The sequence below is a fragment of the Toxorhynchites rutilus genome, chromosome 2 (genome assembly GCF_029784135.1).
Source record: "Toxorhynchites rutilus septentrionalis strain SRP chromosome 2, ASM2978413v1, whole genome shotgun sequence".
Taxonomy (NCBI): domain Eukaryota; kingdom Metazoa; phylum Arthropoda; class Insecta; order Diptera; family Culicidae; genus Toxorhynchites; species Toxorhynchites rutilus.
In genome coordinates this window covers 63,651,782-63,677,056 of record NC_073745.1, presented here as the reverse complement: position 1 = coordinate 63,677,056, position 25,275 = coordinate 63,651,782, and the positions used below count along the sequence as shown (strand labels likewise).

General features: G+C 38.0%; 1 protein-coding gene across 3 annotated transcripts in view; it reads left to right on the top strand.

Moving 5' to 3' along the window:
- The window catches only part of LOC129769915 (heterogeneous nuclear ribonucleoprotein L), a 638,502-nt gene that overhangs the window by 443,711 nt on the left and 169,516 nt on the right, over nt 1-25,275 (top strand). The gene's annotated exons all lie outside the window — the stretch shown is intronic.

The following is a 25,275-nucleotide window of genomic DNA, read 5'->3' as shown; positions in this document are numbered from 1 at the left end:
AAAACCAATATTTCTATTTTCGTTCTTCGAAAAAGTGCGAAAGTGAAAAGTGTTCCACTCCGGCTGGCAATTCCCTCATGTGTCAAAGCGGCGGCAATAATAATGACGAAATTTCGTTTGTCATCTCCTCGCTCTGTGTGTGTGTGCTGTTAATGATAAATAAGTGGTGAAACCGTTGGTGAAAAATTGTGTTAAACAAACTTTATTTTGCTTCAATGTTTTTTTGTTTGTTTGACACTCATCAATCGATAAGCACGACATCTATGCAACTAGGTCAGAACCCTGCTGCAAGCTGGTTCATTACTAAATTCCTGCATCCATTCATTGAGTAGTAGCGTAGCTTTTCGTTGCATATTCTCCATCACTGTCATGGCTTCAGCTGTCTTGTGTTTTTGTTGCTTTCCCTTCCATCGCTTCTTGTCACACCGGTTAGGGTTGTTTTGGGATGAGCGATTTTTCTTTCGTGCGATATTCTCATTAGTGTTATTCTTTCTAGCGATATTATACAGCAAAGCTGTTTACAATAGTGCGCGATTATGAACTGTCAAATTCGATTCTGTCAAATAACTAGAGGATTATGTTCCATTTCGTTCTGCTTGGTTGGCAAAAGGGCTCAATGTGAACGGTTATTGAGCATACTTTTCGGATTTCTTCCGTTATTCTCTTCTGCTCTGACTTTTGTTTGTTTATGTTTTCTTTTTCTTGAATTTCAGTACGCATACTCACAATTATCTGTTACCCTATTATTCTTGTCTAAAACAAGATGAGGTTAGGCCACGTAAGAGCGTTCTTTTTCGTAGAATGGCGTGAGCCCAACCCCCCCCCCCCCCAAAAAAAACCTTGTGAAGAGGGGAAATTTTGTGATTCACGGCCGCATCAAACATTGCCACCACACATTGCGAGAGAAAGTAGCTGTGTGAAAGATGGACGGAATTGTCGTCCACACTGACATTGACATGCTGTTCGCTTCGTGTTCTGCCTGACATGTTTTACAGTTTCAAACAATGCCGCCGATGTCGCCGCTGCCACTGTGCAATAATTTGTGGGGGAATTAGTGGTGAATTTCGGTAAAGTTCAACATGTGGTAAATAATTCAAGAGTAATGATCATGTGCGAAATTTGGCACCATTTTAGTGATAGCATTGCCCTAAACGAAGGTTTTCTTTCTGCAATGGTGGATTCGCGAATGAAATTTGGTTCACCTATTGGGTCATATTATATTCTGTCAAATATATATATCGGGATTTTGTAATTTTAAATTTTCCAGCTAAACGTTTTTCTTTTTTTTTTCAAAGTTATTACTACTGTCAGTTAGCTTAATGTCAATTTTGAGCGCGATTTGTCATTTTAGTTTGTTCACAGCCTCATTAAGAACAAGTTAACGTTTTTTGCTCAGCAATTTCTAATATGATGTTGTGCTCATTCGAAACGGCCGATAAAGAGTATTACCAGAGTGTTACGAGACGTTTGAGAGAGAAAAATCGTCGCCAATGACCAGATCTGTGAAAGGATAACACTTGGATTTTGCACCACGATAATATATCAGTTCGTCGATCGATCATTGTGAACGAATTTTTGACCAAAAAAACGGCACTAATTAAACAAGCACCGTATTCCCCAGATATCAGACCCCGCGTGATATCTTCTCATTTCCGAAACTCAAATTACCACTTCGTGGGACCCGATTTGACATCATTGAAGGCTTAAAAACGAATTCGCTGCGTTAATGGATTTCTGTCTGTCTGATTCTTATGGACTCGGAAACTACTTAACCGATCGACATGAAAATTGGTATGTAGGAGATTTTGGGGCCGGGGAAGGTTTTCGTGATAGTTTGAGACACCTCTCTCTCTCTAAGGGGGGGCTGCCATACAAATGAAACAAAAATTTCTAATTTTCTCGAGAATTAATCAAGCCAATGAATCCGAATTGGCATGTGGAGGTTATAGGGTGCAATAAATGTGTTTACGGTAGCGAGACACTCCACACCCTTCTTTCAGAGGGGGCTGCCATACAAATGAAACACAAATTTCTGCATTACTTATTTATTCTTATACACTAATGTTACAATGTTTTCTTAGGTTAAATATTATTTTTGCGGTACATGTTTCTTTTTAGCTGTTTTTTATTCATTGTTGTGTCAATTATTTCGCAGTGCTGGTTGTATATACGCATCATGCGATTGATAGGGGCGTTATTTGCATAATTTGTTCTGGATGTTTTGGTTAGAAACAAATTTCGCGTTCTTAGTTGACGCCCAGGTACATAGAAATTTAGTTTTTCTAGTAATTCAGCTGACTGTACTCGTTGCGAAATTAGGTCATTAACAAAAGAAAGCATTGCAAATTCACGGCGTTCTTTTAGTGTTTGGATGTTTATGAGCATGCAACGTGCTTCATATGAAGGAAGTGGAAATGAAGTCCAGTTGAGTTTACGAAGTGCAAATAGAAGAAACTGTTTCTGGACTGACTCAATGCGTTCTTCATGTACGACCATATACGGGTTCCAATTTATCAAGCAAATTAATCGAAAAATTAAAAGAATTAATCAAGCAAATAAAACCAAATTTGGTATGTGGAGGTTTTAGGGTGCAATAAATGTTTTTACGGTAGTAAGACACTCCATCCCCCTTTCTAAGAGGGGGGGCTGTCATACAAATTAAACACAAATTTCTGCATTACTCGAGAATTAATCGAACAAATGAAATTAGATTTGGCATGTGGAGGTTTTAGGGTGCAATAAATGAATGGTTCGTTACTCCTCCCCCCTCTCTAAAGGGGAAGGAGAGGGGGTGGGCTGGTTCTGCCATACAAATACACAAATTCTGCATTACTCGAGAATTAATCAAGCAAATAAATGCAAATTTGGCATGTAACGTAACGGAGAAACATGTTATGTGCAAGTGGTTGAAAAATCTTGAACGAGAATTGTGTCTGAAAATAATCTGATAAAAGAATAATAAGAATTTCATAGTAAAAGGTAATTTTAAAGGGTAGATTAGAAGATCAATCAATGAACAATTCTGCGATTGGACCCATGAACAGCGCTTAGTAAAACAACGTGGATGTGATAACGAAAAATAAATTTTGGGCGGGACGAAGTTTGCCGGGTCAGCTAGTTAGATCATGAATGAGGACGTATTACATCATATACAGTGCCGACGTCTGGTGGGGATTTTCATTTAGAGAGGGAAATTATCTCTACCAACTGATAGATGGCAGCAGACCTTAGGGTATTTTGCATTTGCACCTCTTCCGTATCATGTGTACAGGTTTTAAGTACTCAACTGCTCAAGAACTATATTCCAGATAGTCGGGCGAGATAGCTGCTGCTCGATAGTTCAAACAATCGGAGTTCGAATCCCATCTGGGCAATTTTCTCAAGCATTACCATTTTGAACATTGATATCCTCCTCGCACTGAAAGAAAACTAATTGATTCCTATTTCTACAAACACAAACGTTTCTATGCATACAAATAGCGATTTGTAAGGATAAATTTTTTACGTAAATACTCTCCGTCATTCGCTTTTTTTCATGTCTGTAATAATTTATATATACATATGACAATAATCGTATTAAGTGCATATATAAGTCATATATTCATCCAAACTAATTCGCAAGCTTTTGTCTCCATTTTTGCTCCATTGTTAAGCGCTCCAAATATCATCAAAAATATGGAATACAGCGATTGTCCGCTAACTGGGCGGAAGGCACAGCCCAGTTATCGAATTCTGCTAGTTAACGGGGCTGATTTTTAAAACGCCAAAAAACACCGAGGGGAACGTCAATGATGCACTAAAAAAATTATTGAAAAATATGGAAGGGCAAAACAAAAACTAAACTGAAAGAAATAATTAGTAAATATAACGAACTTTTCGAAAAATGCAATCTCCCTTCCTTTTCTTGAAGAAAATATGTCACCCTTCTAAACTCGAGTAGACCGCTAGTAATCGGTTTGCTACACCATTAACATTAGAATTAAGGAAAAATGTTTATATATACTTGTAACAATACAATCAGGAGTTTGGCTCCTTTAAACTTATGTAACTGGGCCTGTAAAAATAAACGATTTTATAATAATAAAAAAAAATGCAACCAATCTAGTCAAGGTGCACCCGTGGCCGAGTGGTTAGCGTCTCATATTATCATGCCGGGTGTTCGGGTTCGATTCCCGTTCTGGTCGGAGGGATTTTTCGTCAAAGAAATTTCCTTCGACTTGCACTGTGGTCACGCGTATTCTAGAGCTTGCCCCTCGGAATACATTCAAGGCGTGTTATTTGGCTGAAGAAATCTCAACATAGTATTACTAAATGACGCTAGTTAATGCATACGTTGAGACGGCAAAAGTTCCACAGAAACGTGAACGCCATTCAAAAAGAAGAACCAATCTAGTCATTTTTCACCGTGATAGTTATTGATTAAGTCTACAATGAGAAATTGTTAAACATATATGTCAAGCAGCACCATGATTCGAAAGCCGAATATTGGCTGCATTTACCCAGTGCAAATACACGTGTTACAAATTAATCAAAACTCTTACCTCCGTATTGCCTTATGAGAACAATAAAAATATTTAATACGCGCTTTTCTCACCACAGCCTTCAGATGCGACACATTCAAATTTACGTATGCTATCGAGTAAAAAAGTCTAATCTCTGGTAGGGATATCCATTGAATTCATTTTACAAAACAGCAAACATTAAATCGCTTAACTTGGCATGTTAGAACTTCGTATATTAAGTGAGATCGAATCAAAATCATATACAATATCAATCAAAGGATACATTGTGTACATTTGAAATCATATAAAATGCGAAAACCACTATTTTATTGATCCCTACAGATTAAGTATTAATTAGATGTAACAAACATCGGTTTTATGATAAATACTATCGTAAAACGATCTATACGAAATCATTCGAAATCGAACATATTGATTAAATCAATGCAGTACTGCCTGAAAATTGTATTATCCCAGCAAACATTAAATCGTATAACTTTCGCACATGCTAGATCGCATATAAATTCGTATCAAATAACAATCGTATAAAATGTCAATCAAAGGATGCATCATGTATATCCGAAATCGTATAGAACGATCATCCTAGTATCGCGATATGCAATATTATATACGCACATTCAATTCATTTTACATAGCATTGTCGAGTCAAATCGCATATCAGTGTAAAAAGCATCGTACATCCTTATATACGGCGTTGTATGCGTATAAAATATGGCATATACGTATATCGCCTTCACTTTTGCGTGTATATTCCAACTATATGCATCATATTAGGCTGTCAAAAAAGTCCTGCGGTATTTCCGCGAGGTGTCGTTGTAAGCGCGTAGTTCTAGTTGTATTCATTGTATCGAGTCATACTATAGCTTGTTGGAAAGGTATTTTTGCGCGCTATAATATAGTCCTTGACAGTGTTTTGTTTGGTTAAGTCGTTCGTGAGTTATAGTGTCGCAAATATGGAGCAAAATAAAGAGAAAATCCGACATATTTTACAGTACTACTATGACAAAGGCAAAAATGCATCTGAAGCTGCCAATAAAATTTGTGCAGTTTATGGACCCGATACAGTTTCCATTTCCACCGCACAACGATGGTTTCAACGTTTTCGTTCTGGGGTAGAGGTCGTCGAAGATGCGCCACACTCCGGAAGGCCTGTCGTCGAAAATTGCGACAAAATCGCTGAATTAGCCGAGAAAGACCGGCATAGTAGCAGCCGTAGCATCGGCCAAGAGCTGGGGATAAGTCATCAAACCGTTATTAACCATTTGAAGAAGCTTGGATTCACAAAGAAGCTCGATGTATGGGTGCCACACATATTGACGCAAAAAAAAATCTTTGACCGTATCGACGCATGTGAATCGCTGCTGAATCGCAACAAAATCGACCCGTTTCTGAAGCGGATGGTGACTGGCGTGAAGCGCAAACGGTCGTGGTCGAAGCCCGCTGAAGCGGCTCAGACGGTGGCCAAGCCCTCATTAACGGCCAGGAACGTTCTGCTGTGTGTTTGGTGGGATTGTCAAGGAATAATCTATTATGAGCTGCTTCCCTATGGCCAAACGCTCAATTCGGACCTGTACTGCCAACAATTGGACCGCTTGAAGGTAGCACTCATGAAGAAGAGGCCATCTTTGATAAACAGAGGCCGCATTGTCTTCCATCAGGACAACTCCAGACCACACACTTTTTTGGTGACGCGCCAGAAGCTCCGGGAGCTCGGATGGGAGGTTCTTTTGCATCCGCCGTACAGTCCGGACCTTGCACCAAGTGACTAACCTGTGGCGAACGAGCTAGGTAGTCAGAAGTTAGCCACAACCTGTGAAAATTGGCTATCCGAGTTTTTTGCCAATAAGGAAGCGAGCTTCTATAACAGGGATATTATGAAGTTGGCATCTCGTTGGGAACAAGTCATCGAACAAAACGGCGCATATTTGACTTAAAACAGATGATTGTAACTAATTTTATGAACAAATGAAAATTAAAAAAAAAATACCGCAGGACTTTTTTGACAGCCTAATATATCATCAAAAATTGTCTTCGATGTATATATATCGGCTCCAATTATGGTTATTCATAATATTAACTCATATTAGATCGTGATTGAGGCCATACCACATCGTATTAAGAATTTGACATATCAAGTTCCGTGATGTCGTATGTATAGTGTCGACGTCTGGTGGTGATATGGTGATTTAGGGAAGCAAATAAATCTCTACCAGATCAGCAGGCCTAAAAGCATCTTTAAATTGGTAAAATTAAAATGAAAATTCTTACTTCATGTTATTTGATTACCTAAAAGCGTTGCACTGAACCATATTTCTATATAAATGTTCGAGTCATTTCCACTAAAATACAATCGACGACCAGAAATGACGTATTCGATTGCATCTCTTTCATTTCATATGTACGAGTTTTAACTGCTCTGAAATTATATTTCGGAACGCCGTTCGAGATAGTTCTGATAGTTCCCCCTTAGTTCTGCATCGCAAAATGTTTGTATTAGTAGGCTCTAAAAATCTTCCGAAGACAGTTTGCATGTAGAATTTGAATTATAAAAGTTAGAGTAAGGAAACAGATTTTTCATGGTGACCCTAACGTGACTTAGAAAAAAGACGCTATATCGATTATTTCAAGAGATAGAAAAAAATGTTGTTCTACAAAGATGTCTCAAATAACTGTGACTACAATATTGTCTGCTTTATCGTTCTCGAGAATCGCGGAAGTTCTTCAAGAAACTAAACGCCTCGCACAAAGGCTTTGTGCCGCGGGCCGAAATGTGCAGAAACAAGGAAGGAGGCATCTTGACGAACGAACGCGATGTGATCGAAAGGTGGAGGCAGCACTACGATGAACACCTGAACAGCGCGCAGACAGGAGACCTAGACGGCGCTTGGAGGACTACACCGGTGCAATGAACAACGACGACGTACCACCCCCGACGATGGGTGAAGTTAAGGAGGCCATTAATCAGCTCAAGAGCCACAAAGCAGCTGGTAAGGATGGCCTCGTAGCAGAGCTCTTCAAGGGAGGGCCGAGAAAACTTGTAGAGTGTATGCACCGGTTGATAGTCAGGATCAGGGCCATCACAATCCTGAATGGTGCCTACAAAGTTTTGTCTCAGATCCTCTTCCGCCGCCTATCGCCAATAGTAAGTAGATTTGTGGGAAGTTATCAGGCCGGATTCATGTCCGGTTGCTCGACGACGGATCAGATTTTTACACTGCGGCAGATCCTCCAAATGTGCCGCGAGTATCAGGTCCCTACACACCACATCTTCGTCTACTTCAAGGCCGCATATGATACAATCGACCGACGACAGCTATGGAGGATCATGGACGAACACGGGTTTCCCCGAAAGCTGACAAGACTGATTCAGGCAACGATGAACGGTGTGCGGTGCAGTGTGCGGATCTCAGGTGAGCTGTCGGAATCATTTGAGTCTCACAGGGGACTTCGACAAGGCGATGGAATCTCCTGTCTGCGTTTCAACGTGGCGCTGGAAGGTGTTATGCGGAGAGCGGGCTTCAACATGCGGGGCACGATTTTCAACAAGTCTAGTCAGTTTATCTGCTTCGCCGACGACGTGGACATAATCGGAAGAACACATGCGACGGTAGCCGACTTGTATACCCGACTGAAACACGAAGCAGTGCTGATTGGGCTTGGGATCAATGCGTCTAAGACTAAATTCATGCTAGCAGGAGGGACTGATCGCAACAGAGTTCTTCTTGGTAGTAGTGTTGTGATCGACGGCGACGAGCTCGAGGTGGTAGAGGAATTTGTCTACCTTGGCTCGTTGATAACAACTGACAACAACAACAGCCGTGAAATTCGAAGACGCATTGTCAATGGAAGTCGAGCCTACTATGGGCTCCGCAAATCCTTGAGGTCCAACAAACTCCGACCCCGTACGAAGTGTACCATGTACAAATCCCTAATTCGACCGGTTGTTCTCTATGGGCACGAAGCATGGACGATGCTTGAAGAGGACTCACAAGCGCTTGGAGTTTTCGAACGCCGAGTGCTCAGAACAATATACGGTGGTGTACAGGAAAGCGGAGTATGGAGAAGGAGAATGAACCACGAACTGGCGCAACTCTACGGCGAACCCAGCATTCAGAAAGTCGCCAAGGCTGGACGAGTGCGATGGGCAGGGCATGTTGCAAGATTGCCGGACAGCAGCCCTGCAAAGATGGTGTTCGCATCGAATCCGGTAGGAACAAGAAGGAGAGGAGCCCAGCGAGCGAGGTGGTTGGACCAGGTGGAGCAGGACTTGGCAAGAATCGGTGCAGCCGGGAGTTGGAGAACTGCAGCCATGGATCGGGATTATTGGCGAAAAATTGTGAAGAAGATCTAATCTCTCAATGGGATGTAGTATCATTATAAATAAATAAAAACAATATTGTCGAACTATGTTTACCTCTATTCATAAAAATAAGAAAGTTATATTTTTTATTTCATCGACAAGTTTGGTCATCCTGTTTTTGATAACATGAGAATGAGCGCTCTATCATATGTAACAACTTTGTCTATGACAGTTTTTGTCTAGAGAATAACTGTCGAGCTCTAAATGTTAATTTCCACTTAAATGCATCTCCTGGACCATTGTGCATTGGATTATCAATTATTTCCTTGAGATTTTCTTTCTCAATGAATGAATATACATGGGAAAGATTGGAATAGAAAGATTGCTGAGAGTTATTCTTGTATGTGGATGAGTGGATGAGTATAAGAATGGAATTATCTTTTATAGAAGGAAATACATAAAATTCAAATACATTTTGGAACTTGTTGGTGGCCCTGGAAAGAAGTAATAAGGTTTAACCGGCTTTTTAGAGGCAGCTGAAGATGAATGATACATGTTAGTCCGTCACGTTCGTTCAACACGGTAGCAAACCGGAAACGGGATTGGTCAGGGGGAGCAAAATATTTGTAATATTATTGCTCCCAGCTAACGACATGCATCAGTCATTGAGAGCATTCGAGACTAAGTGGATCTAAAAACAGGTGTCCATATTTCTGGATTTTTGTTGTTTCAATAGTTTGCTGTCGATACAGTTTATAAGCCACTGAAAAGAAGTTTTTGGGTAAACAATTAACAAACATCATTCGCATATCTTTTATCTTCCGAATGACACCTCATTAAACTCGGAAACAATGCTAAGACTTGCAAAGTGGTCTTTCTCACGGCATGAGCATCGACGCGGTACGTCTTATTTAGTATGTTTTCCTTTTGCTTTGCTTTTGCGCGTCAGTGCTTGCTCTGTACTATGCTTGCTTCTTGCATATCCTGAGACGTAAAGTTTTGCACATCTTCTGCACACGGTAGCAAAATTAAAAAAATGGGATTTGACATGATGACCACATTAGTTGTAGAGTTTTTACTGTCAGTCTAAGACATGCATCAACAAATTAATCTATGGCTGAGATAGGTTTTCAAGCAGGTATCCATATTTATTGATTTTTTTTTTTATTTAAATAGTTTGCTCTGAAAGTAGTTTTTGGGCTACTGAAACATGTTTATGGGTCAACTTCAGGTCACTTTTTATTCTTTAAAGTAATTATTAGTGGTATGTATTTTAACGTTTATTCATATTTCACTCAATTGTAAAAAAACACCGTCCTGAAAAACAACGAACGACCTTCAAGCTGAAACATGGCATGAATGTTTAAATATAACAATTATTTACTTAGCTCCTTTTTATTTTTTAAATATATTTAAGTGCGCATAATGCCAAAAAATGGGACGTCTTTGTTAATTCATTCCAATGATATTGCTCTTCTTCACAAGCAAGCAACCAAAGTGTCCGCAATAACAAAGTGCAGAGTAATAACCTCGTTGTTATTGTTGATTAAATTGAGCTGCCGCGCGCTCAATCTTCATGAATTGCAGCGTGTTTTTGTGTTTCGCGAATTTCTTATTGCAATGGCGGTGATGGTGATGATGCGCTCGCGTCTGAACGGATTGAAAGCGTGTCGACTAGCAGCAGCAGCAGCAAGTCGCGAAATGCAGGCGAAAATTTTGAGCGACGAGAATTTCAACTATTTAGAACTTTACGCTCGATGCGCGCCGGATTCCAACTGCATGAGAGTGCTGCAAAAGTGCACCCACCAAAAATAGACGGGTCCCCAAACGGATTTGGTTTTCCCGCTGGGAAGGTTGAAGTGTGGTTTGTTATCGCTCGAGGAGCGAGGAAAGCCGGAGCGATTATGCAAATAACGCTTCCTGTCATCAGCCTCTGATAGTCCTTGAAAGAGGGTATTGCGATGATAGAAAAATCTCTGAGATAAATATCACAGAAGGGACCAGCGATGGGATTCAGTAAAAAGTGTTACTGATTGGATTATTCGATTAACCAACAATCTGGTCAGAATCTTATTCACAAAAATAAATTCTAAGCTCAAGTTTGAAGGGATGCAACGTATTCTTCATAACTCAGAATATAACTTTTTTCGTAGTTTCCGCTACATAGTTGATCTAATTGCTTGCCTTCCCGAGAGAGAGTCTGGTATTCGGGTCTGGTGAATGAAACTTTAAATTAGAATCATCACACCACGAAGAACACCCTTCTAACGAGCTTATATTTTTTTCCGAGCGACTAACTTCGAGATCAGGATATCAAGCACGTGAAACTTTCGGAAAATGTTTGGTGCAAAAAAAATCTTCCCGGAACACACGCAATCCTTTTGCCGTGCGTGTCGATCAATTGGGGTATTTTGTCCGGTTCTATCTTTTTTTCTTCTTCTTTTGGTCATGCACACTTCGGCCGGACATCGGAACGTGTCCGGATTGGATTCCCAAAAGTTATATATGGACGCGGTGAGTGTGCAGGAAGAAAGACAAAATTGGAAAGAAAAAAAAGCAATTCAAGGAATGTGTCATAAAACTGCAATCTTTGTCGCGCTCCGTGAGCGGGATAATTCAGCAAAATCTGCGTCTGTATCCTTCCCCCGCCGTCCGTTGGAACGAAATTGATGGAATCTCAAATGGCCAATTCACTGATTTTAATGTGCCGAAATGATTGGAAATCTCCCGGGTCTCTTATATTGCGATATATCTATATCTATCACACAACTCTCAAACTCAAACCAAAATCCATTGGATCAACATTGTAGAACCTTGGGCTTCGACGAGGTGATCGATGCGGCAATTGACCAAAAATAATACTTTTTATGGTTCCGTCGTAGGATTGACCGGATCCGGGTCCGGATGGTGGCATGGGAAATAAATGGGGACCAGAGGCCTTCGAGAGAAGCTGACGGTGAGATTTTTTCTATCTTTATTGAGTCGGTTTTATACTTTATTGAAGGCAATAAATGCACGTTTATGAGCGTGCGGGAGGCGGAAATTGGTTTTTCCTTCCATTCTGAAATCGCTCATTAATGTGGCTTTGCAATTTTCAACAATAATAGCTGGGTTGCCCGGTAGTGTGAGAGCGAATTTACACAGCGTTAGCTTGAAGACTGTACACTTTATCAGTATTGTCTGTTGAAACTGATGAGAATCTGTTGAAGCATGTGCTCGATTATTGTTGAAATTGAATTTTACAAACCATAAATTGATATGCAGTACTGGCCAGGCTTATGGGCAATTGTTGCCATTTTTTTATACGATTCTACATATTTTTTCGAGCTTTTTCCGTTTTTTTTTCACGCTGGAGCACGTGAGTTTCTTTAAAAATTTCATTAAAAAAATCATTGACGATTTTTGGTTCGCTCAATTTGCTCTAGAAGACTACCCGAGTAACCACGAACTTTAACATGTAGCCCACACATAATGGCAACAATTCAGCATCTCTAATTCCAAATAGCAGTTTATCAGCATTTTGATTGCTTATAAGCATGATATCAACTTTATCAGTGCACACAAACATTAATAGTAATCAGCATTAATAAAAGCATTTTACTGTATTCTATTACTCAAATCATTTCATTTGATACCAATGTTGAGGGGATTGCAAAAAATACATAGTCGATCATTTTGTGGCGGCGACCTTTTCGATTTTATGTTGTTCATAATGTAGTGTATTCTCCAAGTCAAGTCATTTTCAAGATCATGGAATATGCAGTTTTATAATGGCAGTAGAATTAAAGGTATGTTTCAAATTTCAAATCAATGAGTGATCAGGAACGGGGTAAAATTTCAATTAATGTGGGACAATCCTACAAACACTCAAACATACGTACAAACAGGGAAAGCTGAATGAAATAATTAAAAAGTAATTGTTTATATGGGAACTGCGGCCATCTTGGATTTGGATTTTTTTATGATCTAGTGTGTTCTACCAGTCGAGCACTTTCATTCGAAACCCATATTGATGGGGCTTTGAAAAAAAATATGGCGCCATTTTGTGGTGGTGGCCATTTTGGATTTGCATTTTTCATAAATAACTGTGTTTACTAGTTAATCCCTTTCATTTGATATCCATATTGGTGAGGTTCTAAGAAAATGTATAATCCGCCATTTTGTAGTAGCCGCCATTGTGGATTTGCATTTTTCGTAAATAACTATGTTCTACTAGTGAATCCCTTTCATTTGATACCCATATTGATGGAGTTCTGAGAAAATATGTAATCCGCTATTTTGTAGTGGGCGCCATCTTGGATTCGCATTTTCCATATATAACTGTGTTCTACTAGTCAAGCCCTTTCATTTGATACCCATATTGACTATTCAATATGGAATTATTATACTAATTATTTCAAAATTTCCGAAAATCAAAAACAAAATACTCCGGATAATCGAAACCCGGATAATCGAGTCCGACCCGTGAAGTGTGAACTGTGAACTTTTGTGAAATGCGCAAACTTTATCTCTCTTTATAAAATATATGGCATTTTTCATGGAGACTCCTGAAAAACTTATGTTTTACTCGTAACATTTTTGTGTGTAAATTCTCGGGATTGACATGTTTCTAAACATGTCACAAAACTTTGCAAAGTATGTCAATCGCGAGAATTTACACACAAAAACGTTTGTAGCGATTTTTCAAGCGATTTTTTTTGTAGCGATTGGAAAAGTTGTTGTTAGAAAGACGCTTTTCCTGTAGAAATGCCCTTCTTCCGATAAATCGGTAAATGATTTGTAGATTATTATATGATCTGTTCACGCAATGTTTTTAGAATTGAAAATTCAAATAATTTCCTAGTTATTTTGATCACAAAACTTGTTCCAATAGCCTTAACATTGCTTTCAAAACCTATTGAAATATTGAAATCACCAATCGGAATATGAGCGAGCGCCGCTCGGAAATTCACTCAGTTATATTTGACCAGCGATTGGAGCATATTTTTTGTGCCCCTTAGGCCAGAAGGTAATCTATCGGGAGGAGTGTGATGCCACTTAAAAGAACAAGAAAGTAGCAGAATCGAAAATTCCACCCGAGTCATCGGAGCAGCCGCCCCACAAACACACAAACGCGCGCTACTCTTTTCGTTTGGTGGTTATCGAGCATCGAAAAGAATCCGGAAAGATGTCATCGTTGCTGAAAAATAATATACCAGTTCCCCTTGGAATTGAAAATTACATTCAAGCGGAAGAGTTTTTTCTTAATGTTTTCTATTCACATAATAATGCGACCAAAACCATTTTGTTTTGTGAGTTATTAATCAAGTGCAATTAACAGAAGATTCTTCCCCATTAGTAGAATATTTTCGTATCCAATATTGGATGCATAAAACCTTGTGCCTCCAACGTAACGCTCTCGTTTTAGAATTCCCCCAAATATTCATTTATTCATTCATTTTGAACGGATTCTGATTCAACTTCAAAGAAATGATCACTAAATCAACGATAGTCCTGCGTCAACCAACCTTACGGTTAAACCACAGGTTTAAACCACTTTCTGTTTTTAACGTCTTACAGTTCTTGAGTTAGAAATTTTTTATAAACCCACAAGGTTTCACTTCATTCTGAGATGGTGCTGCCAATGTACATTCGAGTTGGTATAAAATTCGTCATTTTTGTGCGGTATAATATGAACCCATTTTTCAATGTAAATTTCAAATACTGTTGTTTGGCTCATGGCTATTACTTGTAATCACTAGATTAGTACCCCTGACCATAACAGAAAAGAGTATCTGCGATAAAACACATTCACAATGTGATCACTAAATAGTTTCGTATTGATGAAATCTGAGTTGGAGAAAATATGAGTTTTCCACAGCAAATAAGTTTTTTTGACTCAAGTGTAACTTTTGAATAGGACGTATCGATGTTCCACAAAGTTCGTTAAAAATAGTCTTGGATTTTTTAATTTTTTTACATGACTTCTATTTTATATAAAAAAAATAATTAAAAGAAATAAAAATACATATTTATATAAATATTTATATATATTACAATTAAAAAAGACAATAAGTTAGAAATGTTTTTTCAAATATCTCAAGAATGAAGAAGATTGATAAAGAGCTTTTTTATTTCAAATCACATCAGGGTTCATAATTTGTGGCTAAAAATTATTGTTCACATACAAAAATAAGAAGTTTCGAAAATTCATAAAAATTCGATGCTCCACAAAGTTCGTCAAAAATAGTTTTACCATCTTGGACTAATTTTTTTAATTTTCTACATGACTTCTATTTTATATGAAAAATAAAAAAAAAACATGTTTTAGATATTGCAAATTAGTGTTTTATTTTGTAAATAAAACAAAAAATTACCTTTTTTTCTCAGTGTATATTTCTTTACGTTTTAACATCAATACTCTATAACTCTTTCTACGACTCATAGTTTTTGGGACATAAATTATCAAAAACTTCTCTTAATAAAAACTATACGCCCTTTTCAAAAGTTACACTTGAGTCAAAAAATTCGCAATTGTTGTGGAAAAATATCATATTTCCTACAACCCAAACTTTCATTCGAACTAAAAATACTCATGTTTTGTTATTTGTCGATTTCATTTGGAATTGCTCCAAGTGGCATTAGATCTCCTCTCGTTTCTCGCAGCATTATTGAAGATTTGTGGATTCAAAAGGTGACATTTCGCAATGAGAATCGTTTGTCGTTCTATGTTTGGGTCCATTCAGTTTTGAGATAATGTGATGTTTTGAGAATGGATAATGGAAGAAAACAATTATAACATAAAACTTGGTGCTGTATTTTTTATTAGACAAACGCAAAAATGTAAGCAGAGCGGCTTAAATGCTGAATGGTGCTTATGATGATCAGGATGATGGATGATCAGTTTTGAACTGTCTTTATATCGTTGTGTTCGTCTTCATCCAAATTAGAATGATGGAGTAAATTGGAAAATCTATATATATATATATATATATATATATATATATATATATATATATATATATATATATATATATATATATATATATATATATATATATATATATATATATATATATATATATATATATGGAGTGATGTCTGTCTGTCTCTGTCTTTCTGTCTTTCTGTCTTTTTGTCTTTGTGTCTTTTTGTCTTTCTAACTTTCTGTCTTTCTGTCTTTCTGTGTTTCTGTCTTTCTGTCTTTCTGTCTTTCTGTCTTTCTGTCTTTCTGCCTTTCTGTCTTTTTGTCTTTCTGTCTTTCTGTATTTCTGTCTTTCTGTCTTTCTGTCTTTCTGTCTTTCTGTCTTTCTGTCTTTCTGTCTTTCTGTCTTTCTGTCTTTCTGTCTTTCTGTCTTTCTGTCTTTCTGTCTTTCTGTCTTTCTGTCTTTCTGACTTTCTGTCTTTCTGTCTTTCTGTCTTTCTGTCTTTTTGTCCTTTTGTCTTTCTGTCTTTCTGTCTTTCTGTCTTTCTGTCTTTCTGTCTTTCTGTCTTTCTGTCTTTCTGTCTTTCTGTCTTTCTGTCTCTTTCTGTCTTTCTGTCTTTCTGTCTTTCTGTCTTTCTGTCTTTCTGTCTTTCTGTCTTTCTGTCTTTCTGTCTTTCTGTCTTTCTGTCTTTCTGTCTTTCTGTCTTTCTGTCTTTCTGTCTTTCTGTCTTTCTGTCTTTCTGTCTTTCTGTCTTTCTGTCTTTCTGTCTTTCTGTCTTTCTGTCTTTCTGTCTTTCTGTCTTTCTGTCTTTCTGTCTTTCTGTCTTTCTGTCTTTCTGTCTTTCTGTCTTTCTGTCTTTCTGTCTTTCTGTCTTTCTGTCTTTCTGTCTTTCTGTCTTTCTGTCTTTCTGTCTTTCTGTCCTTCTGTCCTTCTGTCTTTTTGTCTGTCTGATTCTTATGGATTCGGAAACTACTGAACCGATCAACATGAAAATTGGTATGTAGGGGTTTTTGGGGCCGGGGAAGGTTTTCATGATAGTTTGAGACCCCTCCCCCCTCTCTAAGGGGGGGCTGCCATACAATTTAAACACAAATTTCTACATTACTCGAGAATTATTCAAGCAAATGAAACCAAATCAGGCATATTGAGGTTTAAGGGTGCAATAAATGTTTCTATGGTAGTTAGACTCTCCACCCCCCTCTCTAAGGGGGGGGGGGTCTGCCATACAAATGAAACACAAATTTCTGCATTATTCGAGAATTATTCAAGCAAATGGAATCAAATTAGGCATATCGAGGTTTTAGGGCCCCTTTCTTAGGGGGGTCTGCCATATAAATGGAACACAAATTTCTGCATGACTCGAGAACTGATCAAGCAAATGTAGCCAAATTTGGGATGTGAGGATTTTTGAGTACGAGAAATGTTTCTATGATGGTATGACACCCCTTCTTCCTCTGGAAACGAAATTGATTTTTGTTCGAAAGTGGAAATGGATTTTAATGTGTTAAAACGCACTCCTCTATCGTTTTCTATCTATATAAAAAATCTTCTTTCTTTCATGTTTTCTGTATCATACATTTATTCCATGTAACGGAGTAACATGTTATTTGCAAGTGGATGAACATTTTTGCACGAGAATTGTGTCTGAAAGTTATGTGATATTATAATGTCGAGTATTGGTAGAAGTAGGGGAAAAGGGGGGAATTCGGACCACCTAAACTAATCGCCTAATGTTTCCAAACCAATTCGGTTCAAATAAAAAATGTTACATTGTATAGTATAGCTACACTTGTTTTCTCTCAATCAATAATGTTTAATCATTATATCAAGCTTTAAACTACCAAATATATCATAAAATAAAAGAGATGATTTTTGGGCATTAAAATTTGATGCGGGGTGATTTGGACCGTCTGTGGGGTGAATTTGGTCCAATGTGTGTTTTATCGAAAAACACATACTTATGTTTATGTAAAGTATTTTGGAATAATGTTACAGCCAGTAACAGTGTTCTGGGATCGATACCAGGTGTCTTGGCCAGATTCCAGACCAGAAAAATTGGATTGAGACCATCTCGAATTCTGCATGGATTTTTTCACTGTTGTTCGAGCATTTTCAAACACTTTTGATGCTTGGTCAAAGAAAATCCGTTCTTGTGGGCTGCTTTGCTCTTTCAAGCTCCTTATTCTTCCAACGTTGTCTGCCCATCCTTTTCTTGTAATTCAGCGACATCCGGAATCAATTAGACCAAAGAAAAACCTCAAATCTGCAGGATTGACCCCACCCCACCAAAAACGTGTCCATATCACCCCACACAACATGCTTAAATTGAAATGCAATTAATTTCATTTTTTGTTATCAAACTTACAGTTTCGCTGTATCAAATTTTTCCTCTTTGGTAGGCGAACAGAACTTTACTGCATAATACACGAAAAGTTTGTTTAATCAGCGGGAAAAACCTTAAAACCACGATCGGAAAATTCTCATTTGTGATGTCTCTGTTAGGGAACACATTTCGGTGGGAACAAAAGCTCCCCCTACTTTCATGTATTTGCAATGTCGATTTTCCCCAGGCAGCTTGGTTTTGATGTCTCTGTTAGTGAACACATTTCGGTAGGAACAAAAGTTCCCCCTACTTTCATGTATTTGCAATGCCGATTTCCTCCAGGCAGCTTGGTTTTGATGTCTCTGTTAGGAAACCGCCGCGTGTGTCGTCAATTTCGACCAATTAGAAGTGGATATTTCCGTTAGGATAGGGGTTGCGATTTTTCAGTTGTTCGATAGTTAGTTTCATGACATACATTATTTTATTCAATATAAAAAATTGTTATGAATTGCCGAAATCGATTGATGTAAAAATTTCATCAATCCATCATGAAATGACTGAGCAATAAGCGTTTGAAATTGGACAATTTTCACGATGTGCTCGATTTTCGATTTTCTATTTGTACCCCAATATATTCCCGAAAGACGTAATCCTACGTCAAAATTGAAAATTTAAAAAAAATAAAATACACTATTTATTTCATTGGAAAAACTGCGTGGTATTACACATTAGATCCTATATAGAACGCTTATAGTGAAAAACTTATCAACTTGTTGAATTTTCAACGAATTTAAACAGAATTTTCTGCCGACGCTCTAAAATCGTGGTTTTCTACATAAAAATGACTCCCAAATTTATATCGTACATTTTTAGCAACCCTCAAAAATTGAGTAATATATCTTCAGGAGTCTTTGGTTAATCAAAATAAGAATGAAACAAATGAACGTGAAACGAAACAAGGCTGTTCAGAGGTGAAGTGGTATACTTTTTATTGAGATTGAGATTTATATAGCATTATTTTTAGCCTGCATGAGTATGCAGCAACTTGAAAGGCGATATTAGTGAGCGAGGATGTGTCAATCGGAGCGAAATTGTTAGGCCCTGACTATTATTCGCTAACAAAATTGAATTTGTTATAAAAAATCAGGACGCCCCAAAAGCATCTCAAATTAATTAGTCTAATTACGGCATGTCCTGCTAAATCGGGACAGATGGTATCCCTAATATAAAGTGAAACGAAAACTTGATTTCTGATGCAAAAAAGTAGTTACACCAATAATGGACGGCTCCATTGTTTACCCATCGTGAACCTAAACATCGATACACGCAAAACGTGAATAGAAGGCACTTCAATATGCAGTAAAGTCGATTTGACGGTGAAGAATGAAATGAGCACGGAGCGTCCATTAGAACAGTTAGCGACGAGAGGGCCCGAATGCCTTTTCATTTATGTAGACGGAGAACTGCTGGAAGAATCAAAAACTCATTTTCAATTGAAACCGATGGCTTCATCGTCCCCTGACTATCCTCAGTTGAATATGACTTTGCCGAACCATATCTGCCGGGTTTGCCACTACGCTGCTGCCCACAGTTAAACTAAGGAGGTGCTTGAATTCTCGATAAAGTAAATTATGGAAAACTCAATTGCAAAAATGGTTAATACCATTTTACCACAATGTCTTTAATTAGAAAATAGTTCGTGCCGAAAACTTGTAACGAAGAATTATATCATGCTGAAACCGAAACAGCGGATCATCTTGTTATGCAATTTCACCCCGAATCCCCAAAACCAAATCTCTGTTCCGCGCCTAACGAGGTGAAAAGTTAATGACTCTTGTCTCGGGTGCGATTTATCTTTACCCGGTTGTCGGTTGGCTATCAATCGACAACCGATACGTCGTGTCGTGATCGAATCGTGTTTTTTTTCGAGGCACCCAAATGAAACAAGACTACGGAAAGACACTCCGAAGTGTTGCGGGGTGATTTAGGGGGGCCAATCGAGAACAAGTTGAGTGTGGTTAGTTAGCAGTTGGTGGTTGATTTGATGTTCCGAAAATAATGATTCTTCGAGCCGGCCGAGCCGGTTACCCGAAAAAGCGGCAGGCAAAGAAAGTGAAAAAACTAAATTGGGTAAATAGAAATAAATGAGATTTCGTCGACAAACGCGCGTCGGCAATCAACGAGTTTATATGCAAATTAGAGAGTGGTTTGGCGTGTGTGGCTTCCCGAAGACTATTCATCCATGGTGGAGCCATTCGATTGTATGTCTGTACCTCGAGAGCAACATCTGTCTGAGAGGCTCCCAGTGGGGCTGTTTGGACTTTTAGAGATCTACCGAAACCGATTGAAGTACACCTGAGCTTCCACCCATCCACTGGAGGCTGAAGGCTCGAACTGAACGAAGGTCGGAACTATGTGAGTTTGTAAGAGAAGCTGTTTCAAAATGCAAAATGTCCTCGTTTTGTGGTTTAGGTCTCCCCTTCTATTTCGTACTGCGGAACCAACTGCCGGAATATATTTACCCAATCGAGCCGTTATTCGTTATGGGCGAACTTCCATGATCGAATGTTGAATCGGCTTTGTTTGCAAAATTATAATGCTCTGTGCAATCTGCATGAAAATAGTCTTATCAAAATTTTGATAGCATTATGATGGCTGCTCTATGACACAACATTCGCAAGGGCATCTGTTCGTTGTGGAGAAGAGTTGTGCCTGTGCAAGATTGTTAATTTATATTTCGACTTTTATTGGACTCAGGAAAATTCAAATGGTTCCTCTTTCGGTTCCGGAATCCTGATATGCGCGCTCCAATTCTTCATTGCACCGTGAAGTCATTCATTTCCATTTCGAGGATATTCGAACGAACGAACGGCGGAATAGGGTGGTACCGAATAATGCCCCACATTCCATTCTAAAATCGTGCGAGTTGTGCTACCATTGCCCGTTTCGAGGCGAAATGCGCTACCAAGGCCGCCGCTGCCTAATCCATGGTGATTGTGAAAAACTGCTTCTGGGGAACCGTTCTAACGAGAACAAATTAATTTTTATCCGCTCATGCATCTGCCTCTGCCTGCTTCGAGAGAAGTGATGCTGTGGGAAAAGCGATACGATGCTGCGCTCGGTATCGAAAAGAGTTGGTATCGTATATCGCGAATGTGGCCCGCTAGCCGAAAGCTCGGCACGGTGAAAGGATCGATCGATTATAATAACAGCCAGCGTCAGGATAAGGTTCCCTGGTAGCAGCCACATCTCTCGAGGAAAATGTTCGAAGGAGTTATGTATTCTATTTCCCCCTATTATGTGCTTCGGATTGATTCGTCTCGAAACAATCAAGATGGAATACTTCCATAAATGACCCACCCCCACACCTTCATCTTACTACCAGGTTATTTTGTATTCAACGAAAACAAATATATAAAACATAGGGAGGATTCCCTTTGGAGCTTAATCACCGCCGCCGTATTCTCATCGGTTCCTTCGGAACAAATGGAGCTCTTGCCATCGAATGCTTCCGAGTTAATGAAGCTTCGCGTAAACAACAAAACGAAGAAAGAAATCATCAAACATATGCAAATACTTCTGGAGAGCATCGCTGTGGGTGTTCGCCGTATTCGTTTGCCGCTATTTTCAATCGCGAACTCCACGATGAATGGGAACAGGTTGCTCCTGGGAGATGGGAGTTCGATGAGGATTGATTTCCGTTAGAAGATGGTATTGTGCAGTGTGTTTGCTCGTGATTGGGAATGTAGAGGGATTGTTCTTCGCTCATTCACATATTTGCGAAAACAATTTTTAGAACATCTGATTTCCATATAATTTGCATATAATTTGCCATATAATTTTAAAGTGAATGTGAAAAAGGCGTTTTTTCCATTTGGAGAAAAATTGATGCAATTTTTAATTTTCGTTCTCTTTTTTACTCGAAGTCTTGTAATCACGTTTCAACAATATGTTATAATATTACGACTGAAAAAATAGACGCATTCTGTGGCAGATTTTCGAATGCCAAGGAGTACCTTGTCCACGTTGAGCCAAATAAAAGTAAAAAAAAACTTTTTAAGTTAAACGGTTTAATGTACCAAAAGCTAGAACATAATTAGGCAAGTTGCAGTAAGTAGTTACCACATCCCTTCCTTCATTAATCTAGGGCAATGATGAGACTAAAATAAAATCGTTGGGCATATGATGAAACCATAAAATGCGGATAATGGAAATCCAATGTGCCCCACGATTTTATTTTAGTCTCATCATTGCCCTAGATTAATGAAAGAAGGGATGTGATGACTATTAACTGCAACTTGCCTAATTATGTTCTAGCTTTTAGTACATTAAACCGTTTAACTTAAAAAGTTTTTTTTTATTTTCTAGTTTTTAGTACATTATCTGTATAATTACAATAAAACCATTCAACTTTTTTTTTTATTTTTATTTCTTACCTATTTATTTCGGAATAGTTTGATGATGCACTGTATTATATTAGTCAAATAATTTCATTCGATACCGATATTGAGGAGATAACACAAAAATACATACACATTTTTGAATTTATGTTGTTCATAATGTAGTGTGTTCTCTTAGTCAAGCCATTCAGCCATTTTTTAGCGGCGGCCAAATTGAATTTCTAATGTTTATTAATGTGGGACAACATTACAAACACACTCTTTTATTTGATACCCATATTGATTGGGTTTGGGAAAAAAATATAAGTCGTCATTTTGTTGTGGCGGCCATTTTGGATTTGCATTTCTCATGTATAACTGTGTTCTACTAGTCAATCCTTTTCATTTGATACCCATATTGATTGGGTTTTGGCAAAAAAAAAATATCACCATTTTGTTGTGGCGGCCATTTTGGATTTGCCATTCTGATGTTTAACTGTGTTCTACTTGTCAATCCCTTTCATTTGATATCCATATTGATGGGGTTTTGAGAAAATCTATAATCCGCCATTTTGTGGTGGGGGCCATTTTGGATTTGCATTTTTCATAAATAAATGTGTTCTACTAGTCAATCCCTTTCATTTGATACCCATATTGATGGGGTTTTGAGAAAATCTATAATCCGCCATTTTGTGGTGGAGGCCTCATGAATATCTGTGTTCTACTAGTCAAGCCCTTTCATTTGATACCCATATTGATGGGGTTTGGGAAAAACCCGTATTGATTGGGTTTTGAGAAAATATGTAATCCGTTATTTTGTAGCAGCCGCCATCTTGGATTTTGAAAATCATGAAATGCGCAGTTTTATAATGACTGCAGAGATAAATGTGTGTTCCAAATTTCAGATCAATCGGTCAACAGAAAGGGGTTCAATTTTCTATTAATGTGGTAAAGCGCTACTGATAAACATGTTACAATCATACAAATTACAGGGCAAGCTAAATAAAACCGTTTAAAAATTGAAAGGGGTTGTGGACCGCATTTTCGACGTAGAACTACGGAACTATATTATTCAATCCGCTTGTTCATAACTTCGGATATTATTTTAGAATGCACGGAAATTTTTGAAAAAAAAATAGTTTTTCAGTTGTTTTTACTACTATAGTAGAAAGAGTTTTCGTTTAAAATATGAACAATTCAAAACTGACTTCGGTTCTGACAAACTGTGATTTTCATTCCATTTCATATTTGATTTTAAGAATTCACCTCTAGCCCTGAGAAAAGCCTTTGTTGGAAGAACTCTACTCCATACTCCTTCTTCGTATGTCCAGAGAAAAAAACAATTCATTCTCGTTCGACGCTCGCCGGCAACGATGTTGCTTCGATGACCACCAAACGAGGAGTGGTGTGATTGCAAATCGCGGCTAGCTTATCTGTACCAAATAAGTTGGGCAGAAACGAATGTACTAGATGCTCGTTTTTGACGGTATGGGAAGCTAAAATGTATGGAAAAAATGGTAATGCTTTCAGTTTTCATTAATTCAAACGGTTTACGGGTAAGGGACTTATAATGTATAGCCCGGGAGAGTTTTCGATTCGATTGGTATGCAAGTCATCAGAATTGGTTCACAATGAAAATAGTTATTAACGCTAATTTTATTTCATAAAAACGTAACCTGTTTTCTGATTTGGCACCCTTCCTAAAAGACGCAGATCTAAGTCAAAAATCAGATGCTATGACTGAGTTAATTTGTTTGGAACCGATCAATATTTCGGTATGTATTAATTAAACAAAAAAGTTCGGCCAAAAATCAATCAGCTTAAAAAAGTGTTTTTTAATCAAAAAATAATAATCAGTCCATTAAAATAAAACATTTCACTGTGTGATCAACAAGTACAGTTTGAAACGTTAATCATGAAATAACATCAATAATATACATTTTTAATACAAAAAATACGCAAGCATCCTACTGGTCTTCCCAGTTTCAACAACTCCTCGTAGAATTTACGATCGAACGATCAGATTGGATATATCAAAAAATGTCACAAAAATCACAGTCAAGTTGTCCCATTCCTTCTAATTCACAATAGTAAGGCTTTCCAGAGGTCGCGATCATTCATAATGAATTTATGACGTATCTTATAATGAGTTTAACAATCATTGAATCTGATATGAACAGATCGTACACCCAACATAAATATATAGCAAATCTCATTGAATTTCAAATCAATCTTTAAATGAGCTTAAAAGTAACAAAAAATGTGATACCCGCCCATACTGGTACAGCATTTGCTCAAACGAGAATTTATCAAATTTACTCAAACGTGAATTTATCGAAATCAAATTTACGAAACATTAAAAATATTTGTTTTAATTCTGCAAAAATACACATCTAATGAAGGTGTAGAAACAAATTTAAATATTTAAAAATTTAGAACGGTACTGCATCTCAAAATAAAAAAAATATCAGATTTTCATAATACCAAAACAATTGGAATTTTCGATATAAAAAAATAAAGAAATTGTGTAAATAGTTGAAATCATCCAAGTAGACCGGCATGTGAGCACTCCCTCGATTGGCCAGGACCTGTGTATGAACCATAAAACCGTTTGGAACCATTTGCAGAAGATTGGATTCCAAAAAAAGCTGGATGTATGGGTGCTACAGGAGTTGACGCAAAAAAATCTTTTAGACCGAATTAACGCCTGCGATGCACTGCTGAAACGGTACGAACTCGACCCATTTTTGAAGAAGATGGTGACTGGTGATGAAAAGTGGATCACGTACGACATCCTAAAGCGAAAAAAATCGTGGTCGAAGCACGGTGAGCCGGCCCAAACCAT